Source organism: Hyla sarda, chromosome 2 (genome assembly GCF_029499605.1).
Source record: "Hyla sarda isolate aHylSar1 chromosome 2, aHylSar1.hap1, whole genome shotgun sequence".
Classification (NCBI taxonomy): domain Eukaryota; kingdom Metazoa; phylum Chordata; class Amphibia; order Anura; family Hylidae; genus Hyla; species Hyla sarda.
The window spans coordinates 460,737,809-460,753,188 of NC_079190.1; the positions used below are offsets into that span (position 1 = coordinate 460,737,809).

At 40.9% G+C, this 15,380-nt stretch overlaps 1 long non-coding RNA gene across 2 annotated transcripts in view; it reads right to left on the reverse strand.

Moving 5' to 3' along the window:
- LOC130357067 (uncharacterized) overlaps window positions 1-15,380 on the reverse strand; it is a 170,923-nt gene that overhangs the window by 118,512 nt on the left and 37,031 nt on the right. The window lies entirely within an intron of this gene.

Here is a 15,380-nt window from a genome sequence, read left to right on the forward strand (position 1 = left end):
ACACTGTTCTGTATACTCTCATATATACCCTGTTCTGTATACTCTCATAGATGCATTGTCCTGTATACTCTCATAGATGCACTGTTCTGTATACTCTCATAGATGCACGGTTCTGTATACTCTCATATATACACTGTTCTGTATACTCTCATAGATGCACGGTTCTGTATACTGTTATAGATGCACTGTTCTGTATACTCTCATAGATGCACTATTCTGTATACTCTCATAGATGCACTGTTCTGTATACTCTCATAGATGCACTGTTCTGTATACTCTCATAGATGCACTGTCCTGTATACTCTCATAGATGCACTGTTCTGTATACTCTCATAGATGCACGGTTCTGTATACTCTCATATATACACTGTTCTGTATACTCTCATAGATGCACGGTTCTGTATACTGTTATAGATGCACTGTTCTGTATACTGTTATAGATGCACTATTCTGTATACTCTCATAGATGCACTGTTCTGTATACTGTTATAGATGCACTGTTCTGTATACTGTTATAGATGCACTGTTCTGTATACTGTTATAGATGCACTATTCTGTATACTCTCATAGATGCACTGTTCTGTATACTGTTATAGATGCACTGTTCTGTATACTGTTATAGATGCACTGTTCTGTATACTGTTATAGATGCACTATTCTGTATACTCTCATAGATGCACGGTTCTGTATACTGTTATAGATGCACTGTTCTGTATACTCTCATAGATGCACTGTTCTGTATACTGTTATAGATGCACTGTTCTGTATACTGTTATAGATGCACTATTCTGTATACTCTCATATATACACCGTTCTGTATACTCTCATAGATGCACGGTTCTGTATACTCTCATATATACACTGTTCTGTATACTCTCATAGATGCACTGTTCTGTATACTCTCATAGATGCACTGTTCTGTATACTCTCATAGATGCACTGTTCTGTATACTCTCATAGATGCACTTTTCTGTATACTCTCATATATACACTGTTCTGTATACTCTCATATATACCCTGTTCTGTATACTCTCATAGATGCATTGTCCTGTATACTCTCATAGATGCACTGTTCTGTATACTCTCATATATACACTGTTCTGTATACTCTCATAGATGCACGGTTCTGTATACTGTTATAGATGCACTGTTCTGTATACTCTCATAGATGCACTATTCTGTATACTCTCATAGATGCACTATCCTGTATACTCTCATATATACACTGTTCTGTATACTCTCATATATACACTGTTCTGTATACTCTCATAGATGCACTGTTCTGTATACTCTCATAGATGCACTGTTCTGTATACTCTCATATATACCCTGTTCTGTATACTCTCATAGATGCACTGTTCTGTATACTCTCATAGATGCACTGTTCTGTATACTCTCATAGATGCACTGTTCTGTATACTCTCATAGATGCACTGTTCTGTATACTCTCATAGATGCACTGTTCTGTATACTCTCATAGATGCACTGTTCTGTATACTCTCATAGATGCACTGTTCTGTATACTCTCATAGATGCACTGTTCTGTATATTCTCATAGATGCACCGTTCTGTATACTCTTATAGATGCACTGTTCTGTATACTCTCATAGATGCACTGTTCTGTATACTCTCATAGATGCACTGTTCTGTATACTCTCATAGATGCACTGTTCTGTATACTCTCATATATACACTGTTCTGTATACTCATAGATGCACTGTTCTGTGTACTCTCATAGATGCACTGTTCTGTATACTCTCATATATACACCGTTCTGTATACTCTCATTGATGCACCGTTCTGTATACTCTCATAGATGCACCGTTGTGTATACTCTCATAGATGCACCGTTCTGTATACTCTCATATATACACTGTTCTGTATACTCTCATAGATGCACTGTTTTGTATACTCTCATAGATGCACTGTTCTGTATACTCTCATATATACACTGTTCTGTATACTCTCATAGATGCACTGTTCTGTATACTCTCATTGATGCACTGTTCTGTATACTCTCATAGATGCGCTGTTCTGTATACTCTCATAGATGTACTGTTCTGTATACTCTCATAGATGCACTATCCTGTATACTCTCACAGATGCACTGTTCTGTATACTCTCATAGATGCACTGTTCTGTATACTCTCATAGATGCACCGTTCTGTATACTCTCATTGATGCACCGTTCTGTATACTCTCATTGATGCACTGTTCTGTATACTCTCATAGATTCACTGTTCTGTATACTCTCATATATACACTGTTCTGTATACTCTCATAGATGCACTGTTCTGTATACTCTCATAGATGCACTGTTCTGTATACTCTCATATATACCCTGTTCTGTATACTCTCATAGATGCACTGTTCTGTATACTCTCATAGATGCACTGTTCTGTATACTCTCATAGATGCACTGTTCTGTATACTCTCATAGATGCACTGTTCTGTATACTCTCATAGATGCACTGTTCTGTATACTCTCATAGATGCACTGTTCTGTATACTCTCATATATACCCTGTTCTGTATACTCTCATAGATGCACTGTCCTGTATACTCTCATAGATACACTGTTCTGTATACTCTCATATATACCCTGTTCTGTATACTCTCATAGATGCACTGTTCTGTATACTCTCATAGATGCACTGTCCTGTATACTCTCATAGATGCACTGTCCTGTATACTCTCATTGATGCACTGTTCTGTATACTCTCATAGATGCACTGTTCTGTATACTCTCATAGATGCACTTTTCTGTATACTCTCATATATACACTGTTCTGTATACTCTCATATATACCCTGTTCTGTATACTCTCATAGATGCATTGTCCTGTATACTCTCATAGATGCACTGTTCTGTATACTCTCATAGATGCACGGTTCTGTATACTCTCATATATACACTGTTCTGTATACTCTCATAGATGCACGGTTCTGTATACTGTTATAGATGCACTGTTCTGTATACTCTCATAGATGCACTATTCTGTATACTCTCATAGATGCACTGTTCTGTATACTCTCATAGATGCACTGTTCTGTATACTCTCATAGATGCACTGTCCTGTATACTCTCATAGATGCACTGTTCTGTATACTCTCATAGATGCACGGTTCTGTATACTCTTATAGATGCACTGTTCTGTATACTGTTATAGATGCACTATTCTGTATACTCTCATAGATGCACTGTTCTGTATACTGTTATAGATGCACTGTTCTGTATACTGTTATAGATGCACTGTTCTGTATACTGTTATAGATGCACTATTCTGTATACTCTCATAGATGCACTGTTCTGTATACTGTTATAGATGCACTGTTCTGTATACTGTTATAGATGCACTGTTCTGTATACTGTTATAGATGCACTATTCTGTATACTCTCATAGATGCACGGTTCTGTATACTGTTATAGATGCACTGTTCTGTATACTCTCATAGATGCACTGTTCTGTATACTGTTATAGATGCACTGTTCTGTATACTGTTATAGATGCACTATTCTGTATACTCTCATATATACACCGTTCTGTATACTCTCATAGATGCACGGTTCTGTATACTCTCATATATACACTGTTCTGTATACTCTCATAGATGCACTGTTCTGTATACTCTCATAGATGCACTGTTCTGTATACTCTCATAGATGCACTGTTCTGTATACTCTCATAGATGCACTTTTCTGTATACTCTCATATATACACTGTTCTGTATACTCTCATATATACCCTGTTCTGTATACTCTCATAGATGCATTGTCCTGTATACTCTCATAGATGCACTGTTCTGTATACTCTCATATATACACTGTTCTGTATACTCTCATAGATGCACGGTTCTGTATACTGTTATAGATGCACTGTTCTGTATACTCTCATAGATGCACTATTCTGTATACTCTCATAGATGCACTATCCTGTATACTCTCATATATACACTGTTCTGTATACTCTCATATATACACTGTTCTGTATACTCTCATAGATGCACTGTTCTGTATACTCTCATAGATGCACTGTTCTGTATACTCTCATAGATGCACTGTTCTGTATACTGTTATAGATGCACTATTCTGTATACTCTCATAGATGCACCGTTCTGTATACTGTTATAGATGCACTGTTCTGTATACTGTTATAGATGCACTGTTCTGTATACTGTTATAGATGCACTGTTCTGTATACTGTTATAGATGCACTATTCTGTATACTCTCATATATACACCGTTCTGTATACTCTCATAGATGCACTGTTCTATATACTCTCATAGATGCACTGTTCTGTATACTCTCATAGATGCACGGTTCTGTATACTCTCATAGATGCACTGTTCTGTATTCTCTCATAGATGCACTGTCCTGTATACTCTCATAGATGCACTGTTCTGTATACTCTCATAGATGCACTGTTCTGTATACTCTCATAGATGCACTGTTCTGTATTCTCTCATAGATGCACTGTTCTGTATACTCTCTCATAGATGCACTGTTCTGTATACTCTCATAGATGCACTGTTCTGTATACTCTCATAGATGCACTGTTCTGTATACTCTCATATATACACCGTTCTGTATAGTCTCATAGATGCACGGTTCTGTATACTCTCATAGATGCACTGTTCTGTATACTCTCATATATACACTGTTCTGTATACTCTCATATATACATTGTTCTGTATACTCTCATAGATGCACTGTTCTATATACTCTCATAGATGCACGGTTCTGTATACTCTCATATATACACTGTTCTGTATACTCTCACAGATACACTGCTCTCTCTGGCTGCAGACTTGAAGGTTCACAATAAAGCACAGTTAATTTGCAAGAGAATCCCAAGAACATCAGAAATAACAGCAGCCCCCACCTTGTGCCAGGGACTTCAAGAGCCCTGTTATCTGTGGAATGTGGACAGACTGAGATTAGGCGGGCACAGTCCAGCACTCAGAGACCACCAGGGACAGAGTGTTTAACTCAACATTTAACCCCAACATCCACTTTAACCTGTAACCTGGTGGAATGTGTTACAGTGATGCAAAGTATAAAAAGAAAGCCCTACACATACAAGGTCCCTGGTGAAGAAGTGTGCAAGACTCCTTAAGACTCCTAATCGACAGCTCAAGTGTTTTCTCACAACTTGTAATACACTTATGGGTACGCCTCTGAACACGACAACAGATATGTGACTATTATAGAGAATTATGTCCTTTATGTTTCATGTAGCAGAGCTGTCAGTGTATATCGCATAAACAGAGTGTAAAAAAAAAGCTGTTTCCCAACCATTGTGCCTCCAGCTGTTGCATAACTACAATTCCCAGCATGCCCGGACAGCCGAAGGCTGTCCGAGCATGCTGGGAGTTGTAGTTTTGCAACAGCTGGAGGCACAATGGTTGGGAAACACTGGCATAGACCCTAGTCTCTCCTCCACCTTCCACTAAATCAGTGTTTCCCAAAGGCTGTCCAAGCATGCTGGGAGTGGTAGTTTTGCAACAGCTGGAGGCACAATGGTTGGGAAACACTGGCATAGACCCTAGTCTCTCCTCCACCTTCCACTAAATCAGTGTTTCCCAAAGGCTGTCCGAGCATGCTGGGAGTTGTAGCTTTGCAACAGCTGGAGGCACAATGGTTGGGAAACACTGGCATAGACCCTAGTCTCTCCTCCACCTTCCACTAAATCAGTGTTTCCCAAAGGCTGTCCAAGCATGCTGGGAGTGGTAGTTTTGCAACAGCTGGAGGCACAATGGTTGGGAAACACTGGCATAGACCCTAGTCTCTCCTCCACCTTCCACTAAATCAGTGTTTCCCAAAGGCTGTCCGAGCATGCTGGGAGTGGTAGTTTTGCAACAGCTGGAGGCACAATGGTTGGGAAACACTGGCATAGACCCTGATCTCTTCTCCACCTTCCACTAAATCAGTGTTTCCCAAAGCCAGTCTGGGCATGATAAGAGTTGTTGTTTTGCAACAGCTGGAGGCACAATGGTTGAGAAATACTGGTATACAGTAAAGGAGATGAAACAACAATTCTCTATCCATGCTGTTATATTTTGAGGCCCTTCCATTAGCGTCTTTCCAATATTATTAATACTAGCAGTGGTTTATAGCTGCGACACATTTTATGGTCCAGGAAGCCATACAGATTTAAAAATGACAAAAAAATTTCAGATAATCAACTGGCGATGGAAAAGGGAGCAAGGACCCAGCCATAAGAGCTTATCATCTGAGGTTAGTGCAACACAAGCCAACGCCTCCAAATGCGCAATTCCAGGACATAGGAGGGGATTTATCAAAACCTGTCCAGAGAAAAAGTGGCGGAGTTGCCCATAGCAACCAATCAGATCGCTTCCTTCATTTTTGAAAATGCCTCAGAAAAATGAAAGAAGCGATCTGATTGGTTTCCTTTGAGCAACTTAGCAATTTTTCCTCTGGACAGGTTTTGACAAATCTGCCCCATAATCATTATTACAGATCTATAATATTGATAGGCAGTCCATCGGGGAGAAAGAAGGAGGGCAAAAGGTTGTACGCGCAATAGGAGGGGGTGATGAAGAGAGCTGCATGAAAAACCCGCCTAGACAGTATCTGTACCCCACACTAATATACTGTGTGTGATGAGCACAGGAAGCTAAATATGCTGATCACTACATTATACATCCCTGTATAAAAATCTACCCTAAGTAAAAAAAATAAAAAGTTACCGAAAGTGAATCTGTTCATGCTAAAATAATTGCACACAAATGAGTAGGCATAGGTTTTTTCCAATTTCAATTTCACGTATCTTTTATAGCATAGGGTCTTTTAGGCTTTCTTTGTCTAGCTAGATACTTTTTAGCATTTTTTCTTTTGTGATGTGGAATGTTTTTGGGTGTATTACATGCTCATTTTTGCAACCATATTACTAACTTAAAGGGGTATTCTCAGTTTTTATTTTTTTTATTTGACTATGCTACAGGAGCTGTAAAGTTTGGGTAGTTCATAATATAGTGTCTGTACCTGTGTTTGATGGCTGGTCTCACAATTCTTCTATGGTTTTTACCTCTACTTTTATTTTTCACAACATGCAAAATGAGTGTTGGCTCAGGTTTTCCCAGGTTGCAGTATAGCACAAGACATTACATCACTAGTCAGGGGATAACAGGGAGCCTAAATTTGCTTCAATGGGTGGCGCGACCACTGGGTGGGAGGAAGATCATTCTGCAAGAATTAGCAAAAACTGGAGGCAGCCTGGTCAGAAAACACTGGTTTATTGTATTGAAGGCAGCACAGGTGTGTTTCCATGGGTGGGGTGGCTGATGTGTGGGAGAAATAAAAATGACCTCACACTTACAAACAAGGAACTATGGGATTTGTAGTTTGAGAGAACAAACTCTAAAAGGAAATAGCCAGTTAACAAAAAGCTAGCCACAGTGTTATGGTAATCTCACAACATAGCCATTTAGTCCCAAGACAAGCGCAAATCCTAACTACGCATGTCCATTACTGTCTGCCAGGTACGTACTAAAATCACTTTTTAGTGGATAACCCCTTTAAGGCTTGGTAAAACAAACAGCTGTCAGTTTGTGTCATCATAAGTGTAGTGAGGCTAATACGCTAAGGGCTCATTCACACTACAAAACCTCCGCCTGGAGATTTTTCTGGTAGAAATTCCATCTGGAGGAGGAGCCAGGCAGCAGAACAATGCTAGAACCACTCGAAAATGCGCCATTTTCATAGATGGAAATGCATTTCTCAGCGCATTCCACTGGAGTCTTGAATCTGGAATTTCTTCGGCAAAGTGTCCACCGCGGTAATTCCATAGTGGGAATGGTGCAGCAGAATCCCATTGAGAACAATGGGATGCTGCTACACTGTATTTTCCTCAAGGCGTTCCAAAGCGGAAATCTGCTTGGAAAATCTGTAGTGTGATTGGGCCCTAATGGGAAACCAGCTTTCATGGGGAGTTTTTCACATTTTTTAAGGATACCTCCACTCATAATGTTATAAGGACATGTTTTTGTACATTTTTCCAGGTGTTTTATAGGTAAAAAAAAAAAAAATGTCAAAGTCAGACATTTGCTATAAGTCAATAGTGAGTTATAAAATGCACTACAAACAAAGGGGGGAGGGGCCTATAGTGTTTTTTTTTTTTTTTTTTATAAATGCAGCATGTGCCATTTTTTCAAGTATTTTCTCTTAGGCTGTTTTATGGGTAAACAAGACGGCACTAAATAGAAGTTTGAAATTCAATTCCATTTGTTACAAGCCTAAAAAGTGTGAAAGAAGCTCTTCAACACTTTAAATAAAAGTAAAAAATTCTCAGCATTTTTCAAGTCATGTAGAGAAGCCTGTTGGAAAAATGCCAGAAAAGCCCCATACCAAGAGCATGCTGCTTTTTTTTAAAGAAGAAAAAAAATCATACTGAAAAAACATCATTTGTATTACATTATCTTCAAAGTAACCTCAGGCTGTATAAACTATGAAAAAAAAACATCATCATAAATGCTGCAAAAACACCCAGAACAGTCAAAAACACTGAGTTTCACATAAAGAAAAGTGCACTGTCTGTGTCATATATACTGTGTGTGTGTGTGTGTGTGTGTGTGTGTATATATATATATATATATATATATACAGTGATCCTTCAACTTACAATGGCCTCAACATACAATAGTTTCAACATACAATGGTCTTTTCTGGACCATTGTAACTTGAAACCAGACTCAACATACAATGCAATGGAATCTGTGAAACGTGTCAATGGCTGGAAGAACCGACCAATCAGAATGGGCATTCACTGGTAAAGCCCCTGTATCCCTAAAGTGCATGCACTGAATTCCTGTCTGGTAGCGCCCCCTACAGTACAGGGAGGTATTACATGTTCTGTACTACTTTTAACCTATGCCAGGGTTAGCTGCTCCTTTGGACACCAAGTAAGGGCGGCTCCATTTTACTTTTTTAAGACATTTCATGTACTGTACCGGACCTTGAAGAAGCTCTTGTAAATCTCTGTCTATTTCAGTGTTTTCAAACCAGGGTGCCTCCAGCTGTTGCAAAACTACAACTCCCAGCATGCCCGGACAGCCTTTGGCTGTCCGGGCATGCTGGGAGTTGTAGTTTTGCAACAGCTGGAGGCACCCTGGTCTGAAAACACTGAAATAGACAGAGATTTACAGCTTCCAGCAGATCTTTCTTACTTTTATCTACATTAGTTATCTACTTATTTTTCTTTAATCCTCACTTTTTCCTATTTTTGGATGACATTTTGGTGGCTTCAGAACCAATTACAGTGACCCCCCCCCCCCCCCCCCCGACCTACGATGGTCCCGACATACGATCATTTCAAGATACAATGGCCTCTCATCGTATGTGTATAGATCAACATACAATGCTTTTGTATGTCGGGGCCATCGCATAAACAGCTATCGCAGACTGCTTCAGCTGCCACCGGATAGCCGTTTACGGTGCCCCGTGTGGTCCGCTGACGATCACTTACCTGTCCTCGGGGCTCCGGCGCCTCCTCTTCAGGCTCCCCTGCATCGTCGGCGCTCTTTATCGTCATCACGCCGCTGCGCACACCGTCCCGTCATCCAATAGGAGCGGCGTGTGTAGCGACGTGATGGAGGCGATGGAGAGCGAGGATGCCGGGGAAGCAGAGGCCTTGCCGGAGCATCGGGGACACCCCAGGGACGCGGCGACAGCGATGGACGGCGACATCCAGGGCAGCGGTGACGGTCCGGAGCGGCGGGGACAGGTGAGTACAACCTTTAATACCAGTGGTCTTCAACCTGCGGACCTCCAGATGTTGCAAAACTACAACTCCCAGCATGCTGGGTGTTGTAGTTTTGCAACATCTGGAGTTCCGCAGGTTGTAGACCACTGTCCTATACTTTACATTGCACGGATCCCTCAACATACGATGGTTTCAACAAACGATGGTTCATTTGGGATGGATTACCATCGTATGTTGAGGGACCACTGTACCAGGTTTCCATAGAGTTATGGTCTCAACATACAATGGTCATCCTGGAACCAATTAATAGTGTAACTTGAGGGACCACTGTATATATATGATTTTATTTTATTCAGGACTTAGAACCACTATGTACCGTATAAAAGTGTATGTTGGGAAACAAACAGATGAAACAGACATTTACTTCATGAATGGAAATGGGTTTGCCACATGTACACTGCGGTTTGTGTTGACATACGTTTCTGCTGGAATCCCAATGTATACCGCAGATCTACTGCATTTCATAATGTGAACCCAGCCTTAAACATTTACCTCAACTCTACAGTCCAGACATGATGGGGACAAAGGAGTTTTCTACTGATTAACTTTTATGACACTGAATCCTATTACAAAGGGTCCCATTCCTGATTTATAATGGATAAGGGGGTCGCTCATCCGCGGTCTCTTCTTGTTGATGAGGATCAAAGTGAAACCCTGAAAGTCATATAAGTTAATAATGAACTACTAAAGTTTTCTTTGCACCCTAGGATTCCACTTTCACTGAAGAAAAAACGCCAGAAAAAAACGCCAGTGAAATTTCCTGCGTCTGACGTTTTTTCTGTCCTTTTTGCATTTGAGTGGAAATTGCATTTTTGGCCCCTTTGGCGTTTTTTTAAAAAATTTGTTGGGTACCAAAAAAAAAAATAAAAATAAGGATGCAGTAGGGATGGGAAAAATGTATTTAAAGAAATTTTTCTTTTTTTATAACAAAATTTTAATAAATTTTTAATAAAGTGTGTGCGTGTTTCACTTTTTTCTCTATTTCTTTACATTTTTTAGGCAATACTACTACTCCCAGCATGGAACACACTGTTCCATGATGGTGAGTAGTAGTTCCTGTACTAATAGACAGATCCCCCCGGGTGTCACTCCTGACACCTGATGCGATCGTCCATAATATAACAGAGATGTGGAGCGGCTCTATACAGTGCTCGCATCTCTGCTCTGTACTCTGGGCCGGCCAGTGATGTGAATAGATCATCACTTATTCATATTTTCCGCCCCGAGTGGCGATTGGCCGGATGGTTGCAGCCAATCACAGCTCTCAGAGGGAAATATGAATAAGTGATGTTCTACTCATATTCCTGGTCTGCAGGAGTATAGTGCAGAGATGTGGAGCACAGGATAAAGCTGCTCCATCTCTGCATTAGATAGGACGATCGCATTGGGTTTCAGGAGTGACACCTGCTGTGATCTGTCCTTAGCTGCAGGTACTACTCCCAACATGGGAGCTGTAGAACCTGTATTAATAGACAGATCGCAGCAAGTGTCACTTCTGACACCTGTTGCGATCTGTCAATTAATGCAAGTACTACAGCTCCCAGCATGGAGCAGAGTGTGCTGTGATCCTCCTGTATAATGTATACATGCGGCCGGCCAGCCGCTCTTCTATGGTCCCCTTGCACTGACGTATATATACACCTATTCATGGTTCCATCTGGCCAATCACAAAACTTGTCCACAAAACTTGTCCAGAGGAAAAGTTGCAGAGTTGCCCATAGCAACCAATCAGTTTGCGTCTTTCATTTTTGAAAAGGCCTCTGAAAATGAAAGAAGCAATCTGATTGGTTGCTATGGGAAACTCAGCAACTTTTCCTCTGGACAGGTTTTTATATATCTCCCCCCTTAGACTTTTGCTTATAGCAAAATCCATCCTACTCCACTTTGACTGATTGACATACAGGGCTGGAAGCCGAGCCTTGTACAGTAGTCATCACGTGCAGGGTGGAGTGGGGGAGGGAGGAGACGCTGCTGCAGCTCAGCACCACCAGTTTGACTCTTCAGTTGCTAACAAAAAAATTGGTATTTTATAACGTCACAAATAGCGATCAGCAAAACTATAGGTTTGGTCATTTTTATCCCCCTAGCCAGGATCTGCAGCTTCATACTTGGCACAGAGCCGACAGGTTCCCTTCAGACTAACCTGTATATACTGGAGCGATATATATTATATACTGTACATACAGTACTCTACAAATCATGTGGCTTATAAACATATGTGTTCCATGATATGCATTCCTCCAGTCAGCTGACTACAGGATACGTGTGTCATGGAAATGTGAAATGTAGAGCTCATAGCATTAGAAAATGTGTGGTATGTGCTACTCCTACATACATGGGAATGGAAAGCCTGCGGAGGTCTGAGCGATCCGCCTGGAAGGCAAATCTGTACACCATCATTCTAACTTTGTGAGAAGAAAGGTTATAAAGATATACTTATTAAAGGGGTACTCTAGGGGAAAACAATTGTCTACGGATGCCAGAAAGTTATACAGATTAGTAAATTACTTCTATTTAAAAATCTTATCCCTTCCACTACTTATCAGCTGCTGTATGCTACAAAGGAAGTTGTGTAGTTGTCCACAAAAGAAAGAATAGCGGAGCAACTCACCGGTATAGGTGGAGTCAATTCAGACCATCGGCATCGCGGTCAGTGTCGCGGTCAGGCGGGGGTGCAGCGGGAGGCGGAAGGTGTTACGGCGGGAAGTCAGGCGACAGCCGTATCGCACCTTTTTGTGCTTCGTCAGGCCCCTGCCTTCCCCCCTAACACCTTCCGCCTCCCGCTGCACCTCCGCCTGACCGCGACACTGACCGTGATGCCGATGGTCTGAATTGACTCCACCTATACCGGGTGAGTTGCTCCGCTATTCTTTCTTTTGTGGATATTGATTTTGCTTATACTATTGGCGTAAAGCACCACCCACCGGAGAGTATACACCTGCTACACCAAGTTATGTATTAAGAGGATTTAAGCTGACAGGTACATAAGGCTGTGCCGGATCTGTTTGTTCTTTTGTGATTGCATGAAGTTGTGTAGTTCTTTCCAGTCTGACCACAGTGCACCTCTGTCCGTGTCAGGAATTATCCAGAGCAGGAGCATAACTACATAGCAAACCTATCCTGTTCTGTACAGTTCCTGACATGGCAGAGAACACTGTGGTCAGACTGAAAAGAACTACACAACTTCCAGTTCTTATCAGCTGCTGTATGCTCCACAAGAAGTTCTTTTCTTTTTGAACTTCCTTTCTGTCTGACCACAAGTGCTCTCTGCTGACACCTCTGTCCTTGTCAGGAACTGTCCAGAGCAGGAGAGGTTTGCTATGGGGATTTGCTCCTACTCTGGACAGTTCCTAAAATAGAGAGAGGTGTCAGCAGAGAGCACTGTGGTCAGACAGAAAAGAAATTCAAAAAGAAAAGAACTTCCTCTGTAGTATACAGCAGCTGATAAGTACTGGAAGGATTAAGATTTTTAAATAGAAGTAATTTACAAATAACTTTCTGGCATCAGTTTATTTAAAAAAAAATTCCACTGGAGTACACCTTTTAAGATTTTCAAATAGAAGTAATTTTCGAATCTGTATAACTTTCTGGCACCAGTTGATTTTGGAAAAATAATAATAATAATAATAATATATATATATATATATATATATATATATATATATATATATATAATGCTGCAGCATCTTGTAATACCTTTTTATTGGACTAACAGAATTTTGTAGAGAACCTTTCGGGATTCCTCCATTTATCAAGTCCAAAGCAAATCTAAGCTCACAAGTAGAAGACAGAGGTTACATCTCACAAATATGCAGGGGTTAAAACAATAGATGTGGAGAATTGACACTAAGATGGGCCATAAATTGTCCTGTTATGGGAACACATATATATATATATATATATATATATATATATATATATATATACATACAGTGGTCCCTCAACATACAATGGTAATCCGTTCCAAATGAACCATCGTTTGTTGAAACCATCGTATGTTGAGGGATCCGTGCAATGTAAAGTATAGGAAGCTGTACTCACCTGTCCCCGCCGCTCCGGACCCGTCACCGCTGCCCTGGATGTCACCCTCCATCGCTGCCGCCACGTCCCCGCGGTGTCCCCGACGCTCCGGACGTCTCTGCTTCCCCGGGATCCTCGCTCTCCGCTCTCCGTCATCATGTCGCACGCTGCTCCTATTGGATGACGGGACGGCGTGCGCAGCAACGTGATGACGACGAAGGAGAGCGCCGGTGATGGAGGAGATCGTCAAGAGGACGCGCCGGATCCCCGAGGATAGGTAGGAGACCATCACCGGAGCACACGGGGCACCGTAAACAGCTATCCGGTGGCAGCTGAAGCAGTCAGCACTGCCGGATTGCCGTTTATGCGATGGCCCCGACATACAAAAGCATCGTATGTTGATGCTGCCTTCAACATGCGATGGCCTCTGAGAGATCATCGTATGTTGAAATTATCGTATGTCGGGGTCATCGTAGGTCGGGGGGTCATTGTATGTATTTATGTGTGTGTGTGTGTATATATATATATGTGTATATATATATATATATATATATATATATATATATATATATCTCCACTGGAATACCCCTACAAGACCAAAAGTGGGTACTTAAATGTGAAAATAATGTTTATAGCTTAAATGTGAAAAGCTATAAGCTCCAGCTGTTGCAAAACTACAACTTCCAACATGCCCAGACATCTGTTGGCTGTCCGGGCATGTTGGAAATTGTAGTTTTACAACAGCTGGAGGCCCCCTGATTGGGAAACACTGGTCTACACTGAAATATATGAATACAAGTATTATGAATACAAGTGCTCTCGACAATAGATCATCTGTAGGTTTAGCAATTTTTTGTTTCGTCTTCTTTTTTTATAATTTTTATTTTTTAGAGACAATATTTAATTCTTGTTCTGGCCTTGAGCTGGTGCACTTCAGAAACACATCGCCCTTTACAGAGGCCTGAGTCTTTAATGGCTACTTATCCCTACAGAGGTTATTATGGGGGTCACAGACACAGCTGATGAGTCCCATTAAATTGCAAGTATTGTTAGGTCATTCATTCTTTGGGGACAACCCTCCTCCATAAATCTACTCTGTCCTAATTGTTTTCCTTCATTGATTCTGGTTTAATTGCCTAGTGATGGCCGGCATTGGAGCAAGAACCTATTATTCACTTTGTTAGTGGCAGAATGATGCCGGAACGCTGAACCACTTGTCCATGAGAGGTCTATTCATCAAAGCTGTGAGAGTATGTGACCAAATCCATATGCAAATTCCCGGCCTTTTGGGATTTATTTATTTTTAATTGAACTCTTTAGATATTACGGAGAAGCTTTATGATTTACAACTGCAGATCTAAATAAGACAAAAGTGAAGTCACAGATTTTTGGGGAGATTCATCAAAACCTGTCCAGAGGAAAAGTTGCTGAGTTGCCCATAGCAACCAATCGGATCGCTGCTTTCATTTTTAACAAGGCCTCTGAAAAATGAAAGAAGCGACCTGATTGGTTGCTATGGGCATTTACAGAACATTTCTTATTTCCAATAACAATAAAATGTACAAAATTATCATTTGTT